Raw genomic sequence first — 24,468 nt, 5'->3', positions numbered from 1 at the left:
GCTGCAAAAAAAACCAAGCCATACATATTTATGGACGATAGACGGCAGTAATAGTTTTGTACTATACTTTTTAGTAATTCATATGGAGTTGGTTTTTTTGCGTTGCAGAAATGTTTTAAATTTGCAATGAAAACTGTTGTACAAAAATATTCACCGACATACAATTTTATTTCAAAAGCGTATCTGTAGCATGTATTTGTGCATACCATTAAATTAATGAAAATTAACTTATAAACCGTAAAAATAATATTCTTTCGTTTTTTCTGCATATGGAATAAACTCGTTAAATATGTTGCATAAACCAACAATATTGAAATATTAAAACAAATCATAGATTAAATGTTTATTTGAATTGTCGTAAAAAATTGATGTTTGATTAAATTAACCGAGGTTTGAAGAATTATTTCAATATGTGACATATGATAGTATCACAAAACTGGATGTCCATATAAATTTTTGCATATTCTTAAGTCCGAAAAAAATTTAAGGGATTTTATAATTAAATTTATTTTAAAACAAATATTACTTATGATCGGATCACCGCACACAACAACATCCATTGTAAATGAATACTGTGCTTAGGTCAAGGACTATTGACCAGAGGTCAGTATTGACTTCTGGGTAATGACTATCCGGTTAATGGCTTTTGATTCCTGGTCAGTAACTATTGTCTTCTGGTTGGAATTCAGTTTTAGGACTGTTTCTGATTACGAGGAAGATGTCAAAAATTTTTAAATAAGTTACAGAATTTTTTGCAAACAAAATTGTTTATTTGCAACAAAAAATAGGTAGATTGTTTTTAATTTCGTGACAATTCAAAAATCATAATATTTACATACCTCATAGCCCTTTCTCATGGCACAATCGTAGCAAGTTGGTTTGTAGTATTGCCGGTACTGCTCGTGGTTCATACGACACACTGTGGTTTGGAATCAAGTTTTCCTGGCCAAAATACTGTAACTTTTGAAAGGACAAAGATATTTTCATAATTTTTTTCAGTATTCCGTTGAATCAAAACAATAAAATTCGGTTTAGGAAATCAAGGTCACAGTTCATAATACATAAACAATAATGATAAAAAAAATTTTAACAAATAAAAAATAATTAAAAAATTAAGTTTCAGTGTTTTATTTATAAATGCACTTAAATGCAAGCGTTCTAGTTTTAAGTGCATTTATAAATAAAACACTGAAACTTAATTTTTTTAATTATTTTTTATTTTTAACTTTTTAGTAAATACATTTTTTGACCACTGAAGTCTCTAACCAAATTACAGTCAATTTAGCCCGAAAATGTAGATAAAAACATTAAATTGCCTGAAATCAGTTGGTACCGTTATATGGGGCTACATTAAAATCTGGTCCATGTCTAAAATTTTTGGTGGGGGAGTTTTGGTACAATTGGGAACTCCAAATGCCAAGTTGCAGCCAATTCGGACTAAAAATAAAGACAAAATCCTCAAAACATCTGAAACCGGGGGGTATCGCTATATGGCGGCTATAGGAAAGACCCATATGGACCCATATTTGTTTTGGTTTCATATTCATGTATTGTCATCCAAATCTCAAAAGTGTGCGAAGTTCCAGTTCGATTGGTCAACTGCAACTGTGTTAAAAATGCAACTTAACAAAACACCTTAAAAAATATATTTTTTATAGTTTAAATAAATTTTATACTAATACCCATATATTTAAAAAATGTCAGTCCAATAATATTTTTATTTCATTAACATTTAGAATTTAGTGCCCGGAGAAAAAAAATAGGTAATTTTGTGTTAATAGTAGGGCAATTTATTAAAACGTTTCTCAAAAAAAAAAAAAAAAAAAAAAAAAAAACAAATAACCCAATACCTGTTGTAGTTTCCAAGAATAATTTAGAGACTTCTTTCTCCAGAAAGAAATTAAAATTTAGGGGCATCCCATGCCCACACTTTCCAATATTTCCACCTAATTTTTTTGCTTGTCTTAGTTTTAATATGTTTACTGTCGAATGCCGTATAGAAATATAAAAAATCATTGACTACAAAAAATTGAGGGTTAGGCAAGATAATTGATATCTGAACCATTGTACGACAGGACGAAGGATTTTTTGTTTTGTTACAGCAATTCGTCTGACTGAGTATGTCAAACATTTGAGACAATCAAATTATTTTTAGTATGGTGATTATAAAATACTTTTTTTGAAATACTTTATTCCCAAAAATAAAACGTATGTATTTAGGGGGTTTTCAAAATTTTGGGCGTGTGCTCCGACAAAAGTATGGATAGGATTAAAGCACAACAATTTCCGGGGATATCGATAGATAGGGCTTTGTTATCACACTAGCCTACAAAAAACATAATATCGCAGTGCCACTAGGAAAACCTTCGGTAAGAATGTCCAAAGGATCCTCGAACCACACAAAAATTTTGAACATTTGTGTGGGTGGAACGATTTGGCCCAAATTTGAACATAAACTAAGTTTCGACAATATTTAGAGATCCAACGTTTGGACCAAATCGGTTGCTACATCTATGAGACATCGCGCGTACCATTTTAGCGAATATTTTCGAACTTTTGTGAGGGAGGTACCAGAAGGAGTAAACCTATTAGCACCACCTTCGAATTTCATCTAATATCCGAAGAAATATTACAATATCCAAAGTGTGGACGAACGCAGTATTAGTTCGAGCCCTCCGGCCACAACATACTCGTATAGTGTCATAGGGGTTGTTTACAACTTTCGGTCTGTCTTCTCAAGAAGTATAGACTTGCGCCTGAAAAAACTTTTACTGCCGTAATTGAAGCAGCGAATGCAAGATGCTTCAACAAAAAACAAAGTGATTCGAAAGCAGTGAAGTTAGCCAAAATTTTGTGTGAAGGAATGGACAAATATAGTACATATTTGAACTTTTGTGTGGGAGGTACCTGAAGGAGTGGACCAATATGGCTTAACTTCGAACTAAACCAAATTGTGGACTGAATGGGCAGATCCGTTCGAGAGTTATCTTGGGCTCCAACCACTACACATGGTGTCATTGGGCTTTTCTGTACCATTCAGTCTATTTTCTCAGGATGTATGGACTTGCCCCTGATGATACTTATACCGTTATATAAATAAAAGTTTTTACCCGTGTAATTTCAATAAATTGTATATGAGTCTTAAACGGACCGACCAATAATATTTTTATTTGACTAAAATTTTGAATTTAGTGCCTGAAGAAAAATAAAATATCTAATTTTGAGTTAATACTAAGGCAATTTATTAAAACGTTTCTCAAAGGCAACATTCCTACCTACCTGAAAAAAAAAAAAAACAAATAACCCAATATCTTTTATAGTTTGCTAGAAAAATTTAGCTCCTTCTTTCTCTAGAAATTTACAAAAATTAAAATTTAGGGGCAACCCACGCCCACACTCTCCAATATTTTCATCTAATTTGTTTGCTTGTCTTAGTTTTAATATGTTTACTGTCGAATACCGCAGATTGGTCGGTGGACGTTTGTTGCTGTGTCTTATTTTCAGTTCGGCCGACTGAGTATGCCAAACATTTGCGACAATAAAATTATTATTTTTATAGCCCGTTTATGTATTTCGAAAATGTGTGCGCATGAAACACGTCCAAACTGTAGTTTTGGAAATATTATTTCCTTTGCTTTTGTTCATGGCACAATCACCAAGGTCTAATCCCTTTATAAGAAAATATTTTTGTTGTATTTTGCCCAACAACATAAAGAAAGTTTTGACAAAGCATATTCAAAATTTTACGATACCACTACATTGGTAATTGTGCCATCCCAGTTGTTCAATAAATAACAATTGTCTACTTTTACATAGGCATGTAACTAGTCACTAGTTATTTTACAACCAAAAATGGCAAATAAAATAACCTATAGCTTGCTTTTCTCACAGGAAAAGGGCGTTCCTGCCTATCATGTCAATTCACTAGTTACAGGTAATGCGGTGTGTAATATATTGACTATTTTATAGACTACCGATGGATAGTGTAATCGACAGCGTTTCTCTCTTGTAATCTCTTCTCAACATTATTTCTCTTTTTGAAAACAAAATAGAAGAAATGTATTGTCATTTTGTATAAAATTTATTTTTTATTCTGAATTAAAAAAAAGTTTTTTGGTGCGTTTGATGTGCAAAAACTTATTGTTAAATAAAGATGCAACAAACATGTTATTGGACTAAATTAAAAAGGATGAATATTTTTAGAAGAATATTTGGTAAGTATAGATCCTCTTTGGGACAATACATTTTTTAATTATCTCATTAAACTTTTACGCATTTTATTTCAGGTACATCTGAATTATTTAAAGCACCCCTGAGATGCACATTCCCAGGACCAAATAAACATAAGTCCCAGTATCAAGGATTCACGCATAAGTTTCAATATCAAGGAATTTAAAGATTAACATTAAATAGTCCTTTATAATATATGTATGTATGTATGTTTATCCATGTCATGTAGTTAAATAAAGCGTGGTTAGCGCATATTCGAAATATACAGATTAGCTGTTATAATTGTGTTGTTCTGGTTACAACTTACTAGTGATTTGGGCTATCATTTCTGACCACCGAATTGACTGGTTACTGGTAATGCACTGAGGAGACAATTGCCTTTCACATGACTATCGAATTGGGTGGTTACTGGTAATGCAGTGAAGGGACAATTGCCTTTCAAATGACTATCGAAATGGGCGGTTACTGGTAATGCAGTGAGGGGACAATAGACCCCTTCCTATGACATCCCCATGTTAAATTCACCAGTCTATAGCATTGCGAGTAGATTGGGTGGTAACTAGGGCTGTTTACCAGTAGCCAGCAAAATTGCTAGTTATTCCCTAGTTACCCGAACAACTGGGATGCTTTTGCTTCAAAACAAATATTAAATTTGAAAAAAAAAACAGTTGAGTTTGGTAGTGTTTCTTACGTATTCATTTTCTTATCGACATACATAAACAGGCTGTTTGTAATTGATTTTTATAAAACAAAAAAGCAATCAATACCTTTGTTGTATTTAAAACATACTTTTTTGGTTACATAGATATTCTGAAATTATATTCATATTCAAATCTTTTTTATTATGTGGTTGATGTTTTGAATACATATATACTGATAAATACGTATGTGTGTGTATAACAAACATTTACATATTGTTCACCAAATACTTCATAAGTTGCTGGGGAATTTACAATTAAAAAGAGATTTTGTTGGTAATTGCTTTTATATGATTTCCTTAAATTCCTTAAGGATATAGCAATCAAGAATCCTTATATGTTTTCATAATTATTTAGGAGGCATTTAGGTTTTGTATTTTTAATATTTACATTTATTTATTTATGGGATTAGAAATATTGAATTGAAAGATAATTGAAATTGATGGTAGTATTATGTGGCATGAATTAAGCAACTGTGAAGTGGTTAAGGCTATATTTATAATTGAAATTTATGGTAATGGATTCATGTGTAGTAATAGAATTAAAATAAATTTAAAATAAATTAAAAAATAAAAACAATAATTTTAAAATAAGATTTTATCAATTCAATTTCATACGGTTATTGCTATTTTCTTTAATTTCAGACAATCAAAAATCTTTGGCACACCCAATATTGCAAACGTAAAGGTAGGCACCATCATTTTTATTAAAGAGATAACTTTCAGCCGGTAACATATTGAAAAGTACAAAACCCAATGCGGACAGTTTTTTTCCTGGAAACAAATTTTCTATTTATTTTTCTACAAATATTCTAATTAAGCCCTAGTTTTCCCTTGAGGATTCGGGAATGTTATGGGAACATTTGTATGTTGTTATCTTGGAAAATATTTTCCAAAAAAGGTGACATGAGGAAGCTTCAAAGACCAGACTCCTCTAGTGTATGATATGATTTCTCCATTGTGCTAAAATCCAGTACGACACCACTTTAAAATATTCTAGAAAGTCAATAAATACTGCCCACATTAGGCGTGAGAGCTTGAACACGCGATGATAATGTAATGGTGTATTTTCGACTTACTATGCAGATGTGATATGCAGATGTGCTTTGTTAACTATTGAAGTTTTTCTCTCACAATTTAAGTTTCAAGGTCTGAAGTATTTGAAAATATGCTCCTAAAAAAGATCGGGATTTGTTGTGGTTGTTCTTAAAAAATTTTTACTGAAATTATAAATGCAGCGGAATGCATCAAGGAGCATTTTTTCCACAATCTGGGTATCGAAATATATTTTTTTCTGGAGCCAAATTCTTGAATGAATGATGTGTTTATTGTTTAAGAAGAATTTTGTTTATCACATTTATCCTTACAGTGTAATTCATCATATAGACATTTGTGAATATTTTCTTATATTTCTGTGTTGAGTATTTAATATGTCACGAATAAATTTATTATTACCAAACCCTTAAAATGTCTTTAAAGGATTGTTATTCTAAATTGTCTTAACCATAACAAGTGCATACATTTACATTAATTAACTGATTAAATTTGTGGTCTGTATAAGTATAAAACTTGTCTTTGGGCATTTTATGGAATTTCTGAATGATGCTGTCCGTCTGGTTTTGTTTTGCTTTAATTGTACATCTTGTTTCTTATGTGGTGCATCATGACCTTAAGTCAAAACACTGAATGTTCAAAGACCACTACTTCAACTTTGGCATTAACCAATCATGTAGTATTGCTTATATTGAAATATTTTATCAATTAGATTCTACGACCAAAAACCATTATTAATACGAGGGGCACTAAAAACGCAGTGTCGTCATTTGGTATTTTTTAGAAAGTTTGACAGTTTTTAACATAAGCGTACTCAGGACACTTTGACATACGACCACATGGTTGTTTACAGTGGCTTGATTGAGAAACCTCCAAAACATGGGGTTTGAACGCTTTTACAGCATATACAGCCGACGAAAATAGTTGACCACGCCTTTTTTCTTGATGTGCTTGAAGCAGATGAAGCCATTGGATCCCCAGTCAGGACTGTACAGCGCATGACCGATCAGATCCACGTTTTATCCGGTCAAACTTGCGCTGGTTTGAATCGACGTGTGAGAGCTCGCATTGTCATGCTGAAGAACGATTCGTCTTCTATTGTTCGTTTTTCGAATTTCTTAGAAAAGTTCAGGCAAACACATTGTAGCGTAACACTCAGAATAAACCGTCGTACATTCCTCAAGCCGTGTAGTAGCCACACGGTCAGTTTTGCCGAAGAAACAGGCTTTGAAGGTCTTCTTGCATGAACAACTTTCTTTGGATTTGGCTCGCTTTCGAAGACGCAAATGGTCGATTCCTGTTTTGTTTCGGGATCCTAAGCATAGATCCAAGATTCGTCGTCTTTGGCGATCTTATGAACGTCGTTTGAAGCACCGCGATCGTTTTTATTCACAATTTCTTTGCACCAATTCACAAGATCCTGTTTTTGAGCAATTGACGATTTTTGCTGGATCTACCGAGAAAAATCCATTTTTGCGGCTAGGTGTTCATGCAATATCAAATGTTAGTTGGTGGAAGAAATTCCCAAGGGGCCTTTATCTCACGGTATGGTGATCTAGCATTATCCATTCACGTATGGCTTAATTTTTTTCTGGCACAACGGCCGATTTTGTGTGGCCCTCGCGACCTTCGTTTTTGGCGAGTGTCGGCCACGATTGAATTCATTAAAACAGTTTTTCATAGTGCTATAGCATGGTCCTTTATTTACATACAAAGATTTAGATTTAGATGCACTCTTGCCGTGATTATCCACGTCGAAAATTGTGAAAATGATAGGACGAAAATGTTCACAAGTAAATTGCATTTTTCTTGCAAAGTGATTTTTCAAGTCACTGTAAACAAGCCGACACACTGCGTGTTGCCTAGGCCAGACTGTTTTTAGTGTCCCTCGTATTACAATATTAATATAATAGTATTCAGATATGTTTAAATGCTAATTTTCTATATATTCTGCATATTAACATGCATATTATAAATTCTATACACAAAGAGACCATGTGAGCGGTCTTGTAATAGATAAAATTAATTTCTATAAGAACAGCATTTTGAAAATATGCAACAGTTTTCCCACTATTGTTGCATTTTTATAATGGAAATTTTCAGCCAACGAGAATATCAATGAAATTATTGAACAACTATATGCGCCATTGAATGCCTTATACTTTGAGCATTAATCACACAAGGCAGACTATTAGGGTGAAATGGAATCATATGAAAGTGTTGAAAAAGAAACAAGAATTTTGATTAAAACCTTATATTGCATTACTCACAATTTTAACACTTTAATTAGGTGATTTAACATGAAAAGTATTGCATCTGAAAATTTTATTATATTGAATCATAAATTGCTTAAATTGTATTATTTAGTTCAGCTAACTAAATAGTTCGAAAAAAAATATTTTTTATTCAGTATATTTTTCAATTATCCTACAACAACCCAACCTAATGTATTATATGTTTCTGGCAACTACAAAATTTAATGCAATACCTTGTTAATGGTTGGTTAAATATGTATGACGAGCACATATAATGTGATGATGAGTGTTTCCTGTTATATGTTCTCGTGTATGTGTCTGTGATGTTGTTTACACATTTTCGGTTATAAGTGTTTGCTTATTATTGGCAACAACGACAGCCAGTCTGTGTTGGCGTCATAAATGCCATCAATGTGTCCATATGTGTGAATGTTTACAGACATTGACATCGTAAGCAAATATTAATTTTATTATTATTGGCTAGCCTTGTGCACTGAGTGAGGCTGCTACACAAACAAACAAAGCATGAGCAAACAAAAACATTTTCATCAGAACAATTTAAATTAGAAAATTGAAGAATGAATGCAATAACATATACAGTGATAATGCATTTATGTGCATTTATGTGCATAATTTAGAAGATTAAGCGTTCTTCTACACACATATATACTTGGTAGACTCAAGCAAAGACAGCAACATTGCACAATTTCCCAGAATAGGCTAATTAAAATTTGTAAATTGCTTTCCACATTTTAAGGCAGAAATGGAAATTATGTTATGGTGAACGCAGAGGTTTTAAGAATAAATTGTGGAATACCTCTTTGATCAATGTGGTGTAAGAAGTATATTGCGATTGTAACAAATAGCAAATTAAATACATATTTCAATTAAACTTTAATTGAGAAAATGGCAAAATAATATTCATAAAAACCGAAATACAAAATCTCATAATTATTGTAAGAGGATTAATCTGTAAATACATATGTATGTAGGCATGATCAATATCATTAATAGTTTAAACAATTTTAGGATTAGTTTGGGAAACACAATTAACTTTGAATTATATAAATTTAGTTTTTTATACCCTACACCACTATGTGGGGAGGGTATTATAAGTTGGTTTTGGCCAAAAAGTTTGTAACGCATCGAAATAATGGTCGTAGACCCATACTTATATATATCAAAATGAATGTCTCGACGAGCTGAGTCGATCTGGCTATGTGTGTCCGTCCGTCAGTCCGTCCGTCCGTCCGTCTGTCTGTCTGTCCATCTAAACCTTGTAATCACTCTACAGGTCGCAATTTTGATCGGATCGTCACGAATTTTTGGATGTTGATGGGGGTCCCGGAGGGGAAGAAGCCTATTGATTTTGGTGATGGTCGGATAATATTTAGGGGTCGGAAAGGGCAAAAAACTTAGGCGGATAAAAAGACAACGTTTTTTTCCAAAGCCAATATCTCAGCTTCTATATGGGGTATACCAAAAGCAAAACCTGACAATGAAAGCACAAAATATCACCTTTGTAATGATGTAAAGTAGGTGGTCGTAGGTGATCAAACAACGAAGATATCGCAATAGTAGCAAATAAAACCCCAATTTTCATTTGTGCGATTTTAATTATATTGACAAATATCACAGCTTTGGTTGAAAATTTTCTAAAAGCAAAGCGTGACTATGAAAGTAGAAGATCCCGTCTTTACAATGATGCAAACTAGGTCGGCGTAGGTAACCAAATAACGGAGATATCGCAATAGTCGGTAATACATCCCATTTTTCTATTTTTTGGAAATCACGCTACAGGTCGCAATTTTGATCGGATCGTCACGAAAATTTGAGGGTTAATGGGGGTCTCACATATGAAGAAGCATATTGATTTTGGTGATGGTCGGATAATATTTAGGAGTCGAAATGGGCAAACACTTATTTGGAGAAAAGTCAACATTTTATTTCAAAGCCAATATCTCTGTTTCTTTAAGAGGTATATCAAAAGCAAAACCTGGAAAGGAAAGTAGAAAATATCACCTTTACAGCGATGTGAATTATGTTGTCATAGGTGGTCAAATAGCAGAGATATGGCAATAGTCGATAATGCATCCCATTTTCCGATTTTTTTGTAATCACGCTTCAGGTCGCAATTTTGATCGGATGGTTAATGGGGGTCCCGAAAAGAAAGAAGCCTATTGATTTTGATGATGGTCGGATAATATTCAGGGGTCGGAATGGGCAAACACTTATTTCGAGAAAGGTCAACGTTTTATTTCAAAGCCAATATCTCTGTTTCTTTAAGAGGTATATCAAAAGCAAAATCTGGAGAGGAAAGTAGAAAATATCACCTTTACAGCGATGTGAATTATGTTGTCATAGGTGGTCAAATAGCAGAGATATGGCAATAGTCGATAATGCCACAGGTCGCAATTTTGATCGGATCGTCACGAAATTTTAGGGGTTAATGGGGGTCCCACAGAGAAAGAAGCCTAGTGATTTTAATGATGGTCGGATAATATTCAAGGGTCGGAATGGGCAAAAACTTATTTAGAGAAAAGGTCTACGTTTTATTTCAAAGCCAATATCTCTGATTTTTTAAGAGGTATATCCAAAGCAAAACCAGGCAAGGAAAGTAGAAAATATCACCTTTACAACGGTGTAAAGTAGGTTGTCGTAGCTGCTCAAAAAACAGAGATATCGCAATAGTCGGTAATGCATCCCATTTTCCGATTTGTTTGTAATCACGCTACAGGTCGCAATTTTGATCGGATCGTCACGAATTTTTTGGGAGTTATTGATTTTGGTGATAGTCGGATAATATTTTGGGGTCGGAAATGGGAAAAACTCATTAGGAGACAAATTCAAAGTTTTATTCTTTGTGAATATATTGGCTTCTAGTAGGAGTATTCCAACGGCAAAGCCTGTCAATGGAAGAAGAAAATATTACCTTTACATTGGTGTAAAGCAGGTTGGCGAAGGTGGTCAAACAAGGGAGATACCACAATAGTCGGTAATGCATCCAATTCTTCCATTTTTTGCAATCAAGCTACAGGTCGTAATTTTGATCGGATGGTCACGAAATTTTGGTTGCTTATGGGGGTCCCAAAGACAAAGAGGCATATTATTTTTGGTGGTAGTCGGTTTATATTCCCTAAACGAAATGTTTACCAGTGAAAAGCTTATGCACAGGGGTAGTGGTGTAGGGTATCACATGGTCGGTCCCGTCCCGACTATAGCCTTTGCTCACTTATTTTTGGTATAATTTGTTGATTTTCACGATAGTCAAATAATAGCTTAGCTTAGGTGTTCAAACAACGCAACATTCCCCAGTCTCTCCCAAATAGCCGCTTTTTTAAACACAAGGAAAAATATTTTTTTAACTGCAATAAAAAAAACCTCAAATTCTATGTCTGCATTAAAACGCGAAAACAGGACTTTTACGACGATTACAGTTTATTCGTGTACAGCGATATAAAAAACAAATACAAAATTAAAAGTCCACGGGGTGTGTTCATAAAATGTGGAGCATATTTCCAAATCAATAAAAAGCAGACTTGTTTTTTTTTTTTTTTTTTTTTTTTTTTGAACATTAATATCGATTTCTTTGTCAGTTTTTTTTTCACAAACTCCTTTAGTTTCTGCGATAAAAATTTGTTTTAATAACATTGAGCTGATAGGGATATATTGATATCAACAAAAATTAAATTAGAAATCTCGGATTAGTGAGAAGTGTTAATTAATATTAATTCTAATTTCCTCTCATCTTCCTGTGATGCATAATTTCAAAAAGGAGTCGGAAATTCTTTCCCGAAGTAAGGGTTTGTAAGACATTTAACGACGTGTTTTCGCTTTGGGGGGCCAGGGTCCTCGCAAGAATTTATGTTTGCTTAGAGACATTAGAGAGAGAAACGCATTACGAGTATTTCATTTTTTTATAAATTATCAGAGGCAAGGTGGCGGCCTGGAATGATGAATACGGATGAGAGGACGGTTGGTGGCGACTCTGACACAGCAGCAGCCCGATGAGTGCCGACGACAGGGCAATTGGTGGGGACCTCTGCAAAGCAGCGACGCGATGAATGCTGATGACAGGACGTTTGGCGGTAGATTTTAGCACAGCAACAGCTTGATGAATGCTGACGACGACGTGGTTGTTGGCAATTTTGGCACAGAAACGGCTCGATGAACATCGGTGGCACATAGGTTGGAGGCAGCTTTTAGTACAGCAGCGGCGGTCTGATATACGCTGACGTCTTGCGGTTTAGCCAAGGGCACGTTTTTCAACCCCACTTGACTAAGACGACAACACAACCGAGATATCCTACGATGACCACAGATAGCTTCTGCACAAGCCGAGGTTCGTTTGGCACCTCACTCGACAAGACAGAAACTACTTGCACTGATCGCCGAGATTCGTTTTTTAACCCCACTCGGCGAGACTGCTCGCCTACGTAGATACTAAACTACTTCCACACAATTCAAGGTTTTGTTTTTCAACACCACTTGACTCCACAACCGCCAATAGACGACGGCCTCTCTTGTCCTTTCAGCACCTCCTCTTATACCAGCTGGCGAATGGCCGTCCTTTGATTTACTTTTGATCGGCGTACTACATCTTTGTTGACCATTTGTCGCTAGGTGTTCCCAGCACTGTCGTCAGTTTCAGGACTTACCACTAGGGGACATTTCGACCGTTAAGTTTGAATTTAACATTTGAAATACATATATTAGAGTTCAATGTAATCAAAAACGATCACGATCAAAAACGATCACCCACGATTTTGAGCGTTACAAACATAACATACCTGAGCTTCTTGTAAAAAAACTGTAATGTATTTGCTAAATGTGCTTATTTCTTACCCAAACAATAATTTTCAATGGTATACGACGTACATTTTGCAAACTTTAAATATTAAATGTTACGTATGTTTTTCATTTCCCCCAAACTGTTGCTTCGAACATGCTCTATGTCCTTCATTAGTATTTGGCCACCTATAATTCAAAATTAATTGCACTAAAAAGGCCACAACATGTGATGATTAACCAACCAAACCAATCAAAAATTGTAAAAGTTGTTTAACTTCACAAACACATTTCCTTAATAGTGGTGTCCCAATCAGCAACCATGTCAACTAAACTTTCTCTCTCCCTCTCTGCAGTCAACATAAAATCCATGTAAACAGACAGACATTTTGGGTTCTGAATATGTGAAATTCTCTAGTCGTCGTTGGCGTGTGTTGAAATTATCATAAAAATCAAACGCATTTTCGTATCAACAAAAATCGAACTAATACCATCACAAAATTATGAAGCCGCTCAGGGAAGAGTACTACTAGTAGACGACCCTTTTCTCCACCACCATAGTCCAAGGAAAAATATTTTAATTTGCAAAAGTGGTGCGCAACTAACTTTTCCACATCATTAAGTGGCATCAGTATTTTGGTCATGGCAAATGGAAGCTTTATTTGATTTTCAATGCTTTCCAAGGGAGGTTTACTCAACATTAAGCCACAAGGGTATGGAAGCTTTACTATGGAAACTAAATGAAGTTATGGAATGTATGGAATGAAGTAAATTAAAATGTTGTTTACTTTGGCAAACAAATCAATTTTAATGTCACAACCGTAATCGACAATGACCATGGTTGATCGCATAGGCAGCATCAATGGCATGTTTTGGGGTAGCTTGGCAAGCCATTACGTATATGTTGTTTTTTGTGAAGTTTTTGTTTATGGACCTTATGCAGTCGATTAATATTTTTGTATGTGTACAAAGAAAATCCATAAAATTTCACAAATGCAAAACTAAAAATAAAACCATAACATAAAACTAAATTAATTACATATGTCACTCGTCCCTATACACTGACCATAATATGAGTGCCAGTGTGTCCTTTCAGGATTTATTCTGTTGTCCAATAAAGCTCGACTAGAGTAATATCTGCTTTTGAGATTATTGGAAAAACAAAAATAGAATAGACAGATTTGAAGAGACAATTGACTTTTACCCATTCTAGGGGGACGTACTTGGAAATCCAGCTCCTTTGCAGTATATGGACACGTATTGGAGAATTGATAAGTTTTAACACAAACTGACAGTTTTCTAATAAAGACATTGCATATTTTTGTGGTGCACTAAAAAAAGAAAATTGAAATGCAAATTCAAGAAAAAAAAGCTTTTATAAAGAAAATTTTTGATTTTAGTGTTTGAACAAACATTTATTTGTATACATATGTTTCATTTATGTTAAAATAAACGCTTAAAATATCACGATTTGACGAAATGTATGTATTGGACGTATGTAAAAATTGTCCGATACTTAAAATTATATTCAATTTCAATAATAAATATTGTATTTAATAAGGGTATGAAATACAATGGAAACAATCGGTGCGGCAACTTTTTAAACGGTAGGGGAAAAGTGATAATGCATTCATAATATTTATTTTTGATATTTGCAAAAATTGCAGAAAAGTTATAAACCTAATGGTGTTTTGAATTGTAGATTTTGGGCTAGTACCTCAATTGAAATAATTTATATATTAGCGCCTTATACAGCCTTTGACGAAATAATAATACATTTTGATAAAAGTAGCTAACCTAATAGCCAATTATGTTTATCATCAATTCCAACAAATAAATATAATGTCCTTTATCTGTTTAAAACTCCATTACAATCTCACAAATTTTATCTTAAATCACTTTTCTTGAATTGAATCTCTTATGTCTTAGAAAGATAACCGGTTTTGACGTGATTTCACGGCAATTTGTATGGTATATCCCACGTTGTTGTTTTGAGTAGCATAGACACTAAGGCATCGAAAGAATCTAGACTCTAGCTAGACGAACAACTGCCTCTAGCAGAATTTCCACACACAAATTCATTAAAACATCCGTTCATTTAAACGCATATAGTCTTATATAGTCTAACGGTAAATAGAAATTTGAAAGTACTGCTGCAGATATTAGCATATTTTGTTGGTTCATTGCCGTTTATATTGCTCTCAGGATCTTGCCACGATATCTAGAACACGATAACTCCCGAACCGATCAATCAATTTGGCCCAAACTTTGAATCTCTTAATAATTTCTCCAAATTTAGTTTAACTTCTAAAATGGCCTATATAGGTCCTCTTCTTAGGGTATCTCTCCCATAAAAGTTCAAGGTTTGTGCCAAAGTGAAGGCTCTGTTCGAAGATCGTTTGTAAATGTATACCGATGGTGTTCGTTGTGGTCATGTCTAGAACGATATTATGTTCTCCGTGGACAAGTCCATGCTTCCTTGCATACTGCTCTAAAATTTATACGATGATCCACTGAAATCACTAGTGGGCGCGATATCTATCGATATGATTTGTCAATCAATTCATTTCATCGCCATAACATTTAGCAGTAGGACTTGTGGATTATTTATGTACATAAGTAAGTTGAAATGACGTTAAACTTTCGCGTATACTCCAAATACCTGGTAGAGAGCAAGGGGTTTGGACTGCATAAATTCAGTGTTTAGGTATTTTGTTAAGGAAAATCCTAAAATGATAAATTATTAAAAAAAAATCATTACTGACTTCAGTGCATGTTCATGTGGCGATTTTTCGCCGCCCTTCTTCTCGACATAATGTAACCTAACCTAACTTAAAGAGTATTGTCTGTGTAGTTCCTTATATAAGAAGTGCTTGAGAGATTTCTGTAATGCACCTGTATTTCTACATACATATATGGACATTATGGCGATCTTCATCTCATGTTTGTGTCCCTTAATTTTCATATTTTAATAGAACTCATTATAGAAAGGCAATAATTTATTTGATAAACGTGCTTATTTCTTACACAAACAATATTTTCCAATGGTATTTTTGTCAAATAAAATTCAAATATTAAATGTTACACATACATACATAGTTCATTACCCCAGACCTATCCTTTGGACAGTTTTCCAGAAAGACTCTATGTCTTTCATTTGCGTTTTGTCACCAATAATTCATAATTTAATTATATTAAAATGGCCACAAAATGTTCAGATTTGCGAACTAAACCAATCGACAATTATGAAACTTGTTTAACACCACAAAACAATGGGGACATCAATAAGCCACCGTGCCAACTAACCCCTCTTCTTCTGTAATCAACATGAAACCCATGCAAACAGACAGACATTTTAGGTTCGAAATATGTGAATTTCTCTCGTCGCTGTTGGCGTGTGTTGAAATTATAATAAAAATCAAACGCATTTTCCTATCAACAAAAATCTTACTAACGCTTCCGTAAAACAGCCGTACTGAGAAAAGTACTTCTAATGCCACCCTTGCCATCACCACCATAGTCCCTGTGAGAAAAATATTTTCATTTGCAAAAATGGAGTGAACCAACTTTTCCACATCATTAACTAATATCTGTATTTTGGTCAAGGTAAGTGGTAGTTTGTGTACGGATTTGTTTGTTATTAAAAGCTTTCCAAGGGAGGTTTACTCAACATTAAGTCACAGGGGTGGGGAAAATTTACTATGGAATTTAGATGAACTTATGGAATGTGTCCCTTCAAGGAACCTGTAACCCCTATAGGGCGCGTCCCCAGGTGGCGGATAGGGGAATGCTTCCCAGATATGGGTGGTAGGACGGAAATCAAATACGTCCCGCGGACCAACAGGTAGCTGCGTCTGTCTTAAAGTAAGCGACAGCAGTGGAGCGGCTGAATACGTAGAAGGAAAACAGTTAACCCTTCAGAAGGCAACGGGAAACCACTGAAGTATCTCTCCCTCGAAAACCATACAATCATGAGTGATGAAACAAATACACGGCCCTTAGTCTTCGGCAATACAAGGGTGCTAAGAATCCCCGGAGGTAAAAAACAACATTTAAACATTGCAACATGGAATATAAGGAGTCTCTATGAAGCAGGAAAACTAGCCAACACCATAGTGGAAATGAATAGATTAAACATCGATATACTCGGAATAAGTGAGACCTGGTGGCCACAAAACGGTGAATTTAGCTCCCAAAACGCGAAAATATACTTCTCTGGCAATTCTACCGAACATCTCAGAAACGGTGTGGGATTTATAGTAAAAAGTAACATAGCGCAAAGTGTAACGGGTTCTATTTTTAAGTCGGATCGGACTATGCTGCTTAAAATTCAATGTAAACCAATTGATATAAACATAATCCAAGTATATGCACCTACTGCGGACAAAAGTAATCATGAAATTGAATCTTTTTACGAGGAAATCGACGACTTATTAAGAATGACAAAAAGCCACGAAATAACAATAATTCAAGGCGACTTCAACGCTAAAATAGGAGCAGAAAAGTGCCAAGGTATAACAGGAAAATACGGTCTTGGCGAAAGAAATGAAAGGGGTGATAGACTAATTCAGTTTTGTCAGGAACATAAAATGATGGTAACAAATACAATGTTCTGTCTTCCCCCAAGAAGACTATACACGTGGAAATCACCGCAAGATAGAAGGGACACTATTGTGAGACATCAAATAGATTTTATATTAATTAATACCAGATACGGATCTTCGGTTATGAAATGTTCAACGTATCCAGGTGCTGATGTTCCTTCAGACCACAATCTTCTGATGATGAAGTTGCGCATAAAAATTGCCACGAGCAAAAAACGGAAGATTCGCCGTAAACTCGATGTGGCAAAGCTTGAAAATACTACATTCAAAGCAAATTTCCGAGATAAAATAAATCAAGAACTGAGAAACATAAATACTGAAAACGTTGACGACTTGTGGAACGCACTATGGACTACGCTCAAGCCCCTAGCGGATAATACCCTTGGATACCACAAAATATCTAAACAGAAAGAGTGGATGACACAGGATATTCTCGACTTGATGGAAGAGAGACGAAAACATAAAAACATAAATTTTGAACGATATTGGGAACTAAATAGGGAAATCCAAACCGCTGTAAGAATAGCAAAAAACAACCACATAATTAAACAATGTCAGGAGATTGAAAGATTAAAAAGCCTTCACGACGATTTTAATCTCCATAGAAAGTTAAAAGAACTTGCTGGTGTATACCGCAAAACTCCCTCAAAAGTACTTTACAACAATAATAATGATCCTGTTTTTGAAATAGAAGAAAAGAAAAATATCTGGAGAGATTATATAAAACAAATTTTTACTGATGAACATAGAACAACTTTTGAAGAACAGACGCAACATACTCTTACAGGAACACCAATAAGAAGAAGAGAAGTTGAAACTGCTATAAACAGTCTGAGAGATAAGAAAGCTTGTGGGTCGGACGAGATTCCCTCGGAAATCCTAAAACTAATAGATGAAGAAAATATAGAAATTATAACAAAACTATTTAACCATGTACATATATGATACAGGCCGATTCCCGCAAGATTGGCTAAAATCAACATTTATTACCATTCCGAAGAAATGCCATGCAAAATATTGTAGCGAATACAGACTTATTAGCCTTATGAGCCATGCTCTAAAAATATTTCTGCATATTATCCACTCCAGAATATACTCAAAATGTGAAAAAGCCATGGGAACATCCCAGTTTGGATTCAAGGAAGGTATGGGAACCCGAGAAGCACTTTTTTCAATACAAACATTGGTTCAGAAATGTAAAAACGCACAAAAAGACCTATTTCTATGCTTCATTGATTACGAAAAAGCTTTCGACACAGTGTTACACGATAAGTTGATTGACATCCTCATCTCCATTGGCCTAGATCAGAAAGAAGTACAATGTATTAAAAGTCAATATTGGAATCAAAATGCACAAATAGAAGTGAACGGGGAAATGACAAATAGTATTGATATATCCAAGGGAGTCAGACAAGGGTGCATATTATCACCTTTGCTATTCAATATCTATTCAGAAAAATTTTTTCAAGAATCGATAAACAAAATTCCAATCGGCATTCCTTTAAATGGAACATTTCTGAACAACATAAGATATGCTGATGATACAACTTTACTGTCGCATAGCATATCTGGACTTCAGAATCTTGTGAATAAGCTCACAACACACAGCGAGAAATATGGTTTGAAAATTAACATCAATAAAACAAAATTCATGGTTATAAGCAAAAAGAATGGCCACAATAATGCAACATTGAAAATTCACAACACCAATGTGGAGAGGGTTAAAAGTTTCAAATATCTAGGAATTACAATAACTGAACAGTGGGACTGTTCAAAAGAAATACGATGCAGAATTGAACTAGCCAGAGAAGCATTTTCAAAATACAGACGAGTGTTTACGAGTCATGACATTAATCTTGAAACAAAGATTCGTTTTATCAAAACCTATGTCTAGTCAGTGCTATTGTACGCAATGGAAGTATGGACCATAAAAACAGCTGATATAAGAAGACTTGAGGCTTTTGAAATGTGGATCTATAGGAGAGTTCTGAAAATTCCTTGGACAGCCCATGTGACAAATTCCGATGTTCTAAGAAGGATGCACTGCGAAAAAGAACTTATCTCAGTTATAAAAAGACGAAAGACAGCGTATTTGGGACATATAATGCGAAATCAAAAATATAAATTACTGCAAATTGTAATCCGCACAAGGATAGAAGGAAGGCCTGCTAGAGGTAGAAAGGAGACAACATGGATCGATAACATCACAGAATGGACTGGCATCCGAGACATTACAACCCTATTGTTTAAGGCTAGAGATGGAGAGGCGTTTGCAGATATACTAAGCAATCTATAAACAAAAATATTACAAATATTGTATCCATATGTATTTATAAAAAAATATTTGTATTGTATTGGTCGCTAACATTCGGAAAACGAATTAGCAAATAAAGAAGAAGATGGAATGTGTGGAATGGAACAAATTAAAAAATTGTTTGCTTTGCAAACAAATCAATTTTTATTGTCACAACCATAATCGACAATGACCATGGTTGAACACATGTGCAGCATCATGGGTATATTTTAGGGTAACAGGGCAAGGCATTACTTACATGCACATAGTGTCTTGTGATATTGGTATTTATGAACCGTATGAAATTGATTAACATTCTAATTTGTGTTTGTGAAAATCTATAACATTCTCAAAATGCATAGAAAAACAAGTAAGAAAAGTCTCCGTACCATATACCACTATCCCTGGACAATCGCTCTCCACGGAACTTCTTTTGATTGATGAATGATTGTGAAAATTTAATTATCAAATATCAGAGATGTAATGTATAATACTTATGACCAAAACCAAAAAGTTATCTAGCATGACAAAGATATTTTGTAGCAGGAAAGGAAAATTTAGTTCACACAAACTAAAATGTAATGAACCCCACTTATGTAGTAATACTACTTCCGTTGTTTAACCGCTACGTTATTGAAATGTTTACCAATTTGTTTAAAAATTTGCGGGTTATTATTTTGACCTATAGAGCCGCTACAAAATTGGTTAAAATTTTGTTTTTGGTCCATTTCATCCCCTGAACATTTCATCATTTCATTTCATCACCAAAAACTAATCATTTCTATTCTGGCCCGAACCCAACCTCCTTAAAAAATTCGTTACAATCGGTTCATAATTGCGGCCATAAGCTTGTTTACAATTTTTAATGGACGGACAAACATCGCTAAATCGCTTTATCTCGTCGAGATATGCATTATGGCATACCAAATAAGGGGTCTAGGACGAATATTTCCTGGTGATACATAAACCTTTGGAGAGATAATATGTAGCATGGGATAAAAATGTGGTTCTCTACACAGAATATATATTAGGCAGTAGGCCCGTTATCTAGCAAACACTTTATTGCAATTTACATCAGAGGAAAGGTCAGTAGTTTTTTTCCATATGTAGGCTACTTTGCGAAATATATATGTCCTCAAGGAATTAAAATATCGACCAGAATACAATTTTTATATTTTTCATACAAAAGTAATGGTCCATTTCACCCCCTAAAGAATACCAGATCATCATTCAAAATTGTAGGCATCTTTTTCGAACTATACTCTTACCCGGCGCAAAATTTCGTGACTATTGATGTATAATTACGACTTCTAGCGAGTTTGTTATTACACTACACACAAATAACGGAATATATTAGGCTGTAACTCTGTTATCTGATCATGCACACCAACATAATTGGCATCAATTGAAAGGTCAAGCGTTCCACTTTCAAGTATATCTCACTTGTCCGGAATGTCACTTCCAGGAATTAAGATATAAGCTGTATATTAAAATTTTTCACAATTTTCAACCAAAAGTTTTGGTCCATTTAACCCCTAAATATTATCCGATCGCCATCTCAAATTCCAAGCTTCTCCCTTGTGATATACTCTTACCTTATTTAAAATTACGCGTTGATCGGACTATTATTGAGACCTATAGAGCCGCTAGAAAATTGGATAAATGTTATGTTTTTGGTCCATTTCACCCGCTAAATATTTCACGATCATCACCAATAAGAATAGGGATCTATTCTGATCTAAACCCGACCTCCATACAAAATTTCGTGACGATCGGTCTATAATTGCGGCCTGGAGCGTGTTTACAATTTATAAATAAATTAAATATGACCTCCGGTTTCCCGGCGTTTCTGGTGTTTCAGCTTGTCAGTTTATTGGAAACACAAAGAAAAGAGAAAAGCCTCAAAATTACATTAACACATTTTCAGAGGAAATTACTTGACAATCCACCTCAGCATTGTCTTATATTGGAGAGTTGATAAGCTTTTACACAATCTGACATTTTTATAATAAAGACATTGCGTATTTTAAAGGAAAATTGTTATGCAGACTTAAGGAATAGAAATAGAAAGAAATAGGTTCGAATTATAACACAAGTAAATTAAAGTTTTTAAGATTGTTGATTAAATTTTAAAGACAATTTTAATTTATTTTTAGTAACTTAATTAAATAATGTACATACATAGATGAAAATGACATATGCTCTGCTCCAGAGCAGCAAGAATCCACTAAATTTGACTGTTATTTCGATATAATTGTATAAATTGTTATCGTAGTAAAATTTGTTGTTGCAAATTCTGGAACACAGCTATAATTATACAAGTCGAATATTTTAACGAACTAATACATTTTGGTATACACAAGTGGCTTTATCGATCATTACATAACTGAATTGAGGCTTTCAATTCCAAGAAGTGTATAATAACTTCTTTATTGTATACATGTTTGAATGCCCGCTATAATCTCCAAAATGTGTCTTCAAATCTTTTATCGTAAACTTTAGTTGTTTTAGAGATATATCAGGATTTAATGTGATTTCACGGTAATTTGTCTGTGGTAACACACTTTAGAGATTATAGTTATTTGTATAAGAACGATGATACCAAACTTAAGAAGAAATGCTCGTATACATACGTGCATTAGGGTTATGACTTTTCGTCATTTTTTTTTTTTTCTCAAAAATGATTTCCTGTATCACGGATGAAAGCAATTTTGCATATTAATCACAAATATGGTGTTTATTCCATTGAAACATAAAAAAAGTTCACGCCCAAATCGATCCTAAAAAAAAATATTTTTTTGAAAAAATGTATGAAATGAAAACAAATTTTCTCAAAAATGACTTCCTGTTGCACGAATGAATGACCTTAAGCCTACTCATCACTAAAATAACGTTTATTCAATTCGAATATTGAAAAAGGTCATGCACAAATCATTTTAAAAAACTTTTGAGTTTTTTATTTCTTTTATTTTTTGTTACAAATTAAAAACAAGCGTTTACGACATTTTTATGATTCTCAGAATTAAAGAAAATAATTGAGAAAGAAATGTTATGTCAGTTTGGTTATCCCATGTTGCTCTAAAGTTTATTTTCAAAAAAGGCATGTTTATGTATGTCGATAAGAAAATGAATGCGTAAGAAAAACTACTAAATTTTAGTATGTGTTTCAAATTTGTTTTTTGTTTTGAAGCAAAAGCAAAGGAAATAATATTTAAACAAGTAAAAAAGTATCAGTCGGCTTTGCCGACCGAGATATACCCTCAGCCTGTGTACATTGAAAAACTTTTTTCCCAAAAAACTTATGTATTTAGGGGGTTTCAAAATTTTGGGCGTATGAACCGAAAAAAATGTTGATTAGGATTAAAATTTGAAAGTTTTGCGGAGGAGGTACTTAAAGGAATGGACCGACATTGGCCATGGGGGTGCCATTGGGGGTTTCTACACCCTTCGGGCTGTTTTCACAAGAAGCATGGACTAGCCCCTGAAAAAATTTTTACCTTCGTATTTGAGGCAGCGAATGTAAGTTGCTTCAACAAAAATCAAAGTGATTCGATAGCAGGTCTTAAAGTGAACTTTTCTGAAATTTTGTGTGGGAGGTACCGGATGGAGTGGACAAATATAGTCCATATTCGAACCTGATCTATATCTGGTAGATATATTAGGATGTCTAAAGTATGGACCAAATCGGCCAATCTCTTCAAGAGTTATCGTGCGTACAATTTTTCCGAATATTTTTGAACTTTGGAAGTGGGGTAGGTACCTGAAGGAGTGGACCGATATGGCTTATCTACGAACTTAAAGTAAGTTTGGAAACAATATTACGAAGGCCAAATTTTGGCCGGAATCGGCATTTCCGTTCGAGAATTATCTTGCGCTTCCACCCATAAACATGGAGTCATAGGGTTTGTTTTTCAACTTTCAGGATATTTTTTCAGGAAGTATGGACTTGCCCCTGAGGAAACTTGTACCTTCGTATAGGGGACAGTGAATACAAGATGTTACAACAAAAACCAAGGCGATTCGAGAGCAGGTCCTAAACTGAACTTTTCCGAAATTTTGTGTGGGAGGTACTCGAAGGAGTTTACCGATTGAGTCCATATTGGAGCCTCATCTAAGTCTGGTAGAAATTTCATAGTGTGCAAAGTATGGACCAAATCGGTTACTCCCTTCAAGAGTTATCGTACGCACAAATTTTCCGAACATTTTCGAACTTTTGTGGGGGAGGTACCGGAAGGAGTGGACCGATATAATCCATCCTTGAACTCGAACTAAGTTTGGACAAAATATTACGAAAGCCAAATTTGGGACCGAATCGGCAGATCCGTTCGAGAGTTATCTTGCGCTCCAACCACTGCACACGGTGTCATAGGGTTTTTTGTAACATTCAGGCTATTTGCTCAGGAAGTATGGACTTGCCCCTAATGAAACTTACAGCGTCGTATAGAGGACAGCGAATACAACATGCGTAAATAAAAATCAAAGCTATTCGAGACCAGGTCCTAAACTGAACTTTTCCGAAATTTTGTGTGGGAGGTACCCGAAGGAGTG

The sequence above is a fragment of the Musca autumnalis genome, unplaced genomic scaffold (assembly GCF_047663935.1).
Source record: "Musca autumnalis isolate F117 unplaced genomic scaffold, ASM4766393v1 scaffold_4, whole genome shotgun sequence".
Lineage (NCBI taxonomy): Eukaryota > Metazoa > Arthropoda > Insecta > Diptera > Muscidae > Musca > Musca autumnalis.
Note: the sequence above shows the minus strand (reverse complement) of the source record.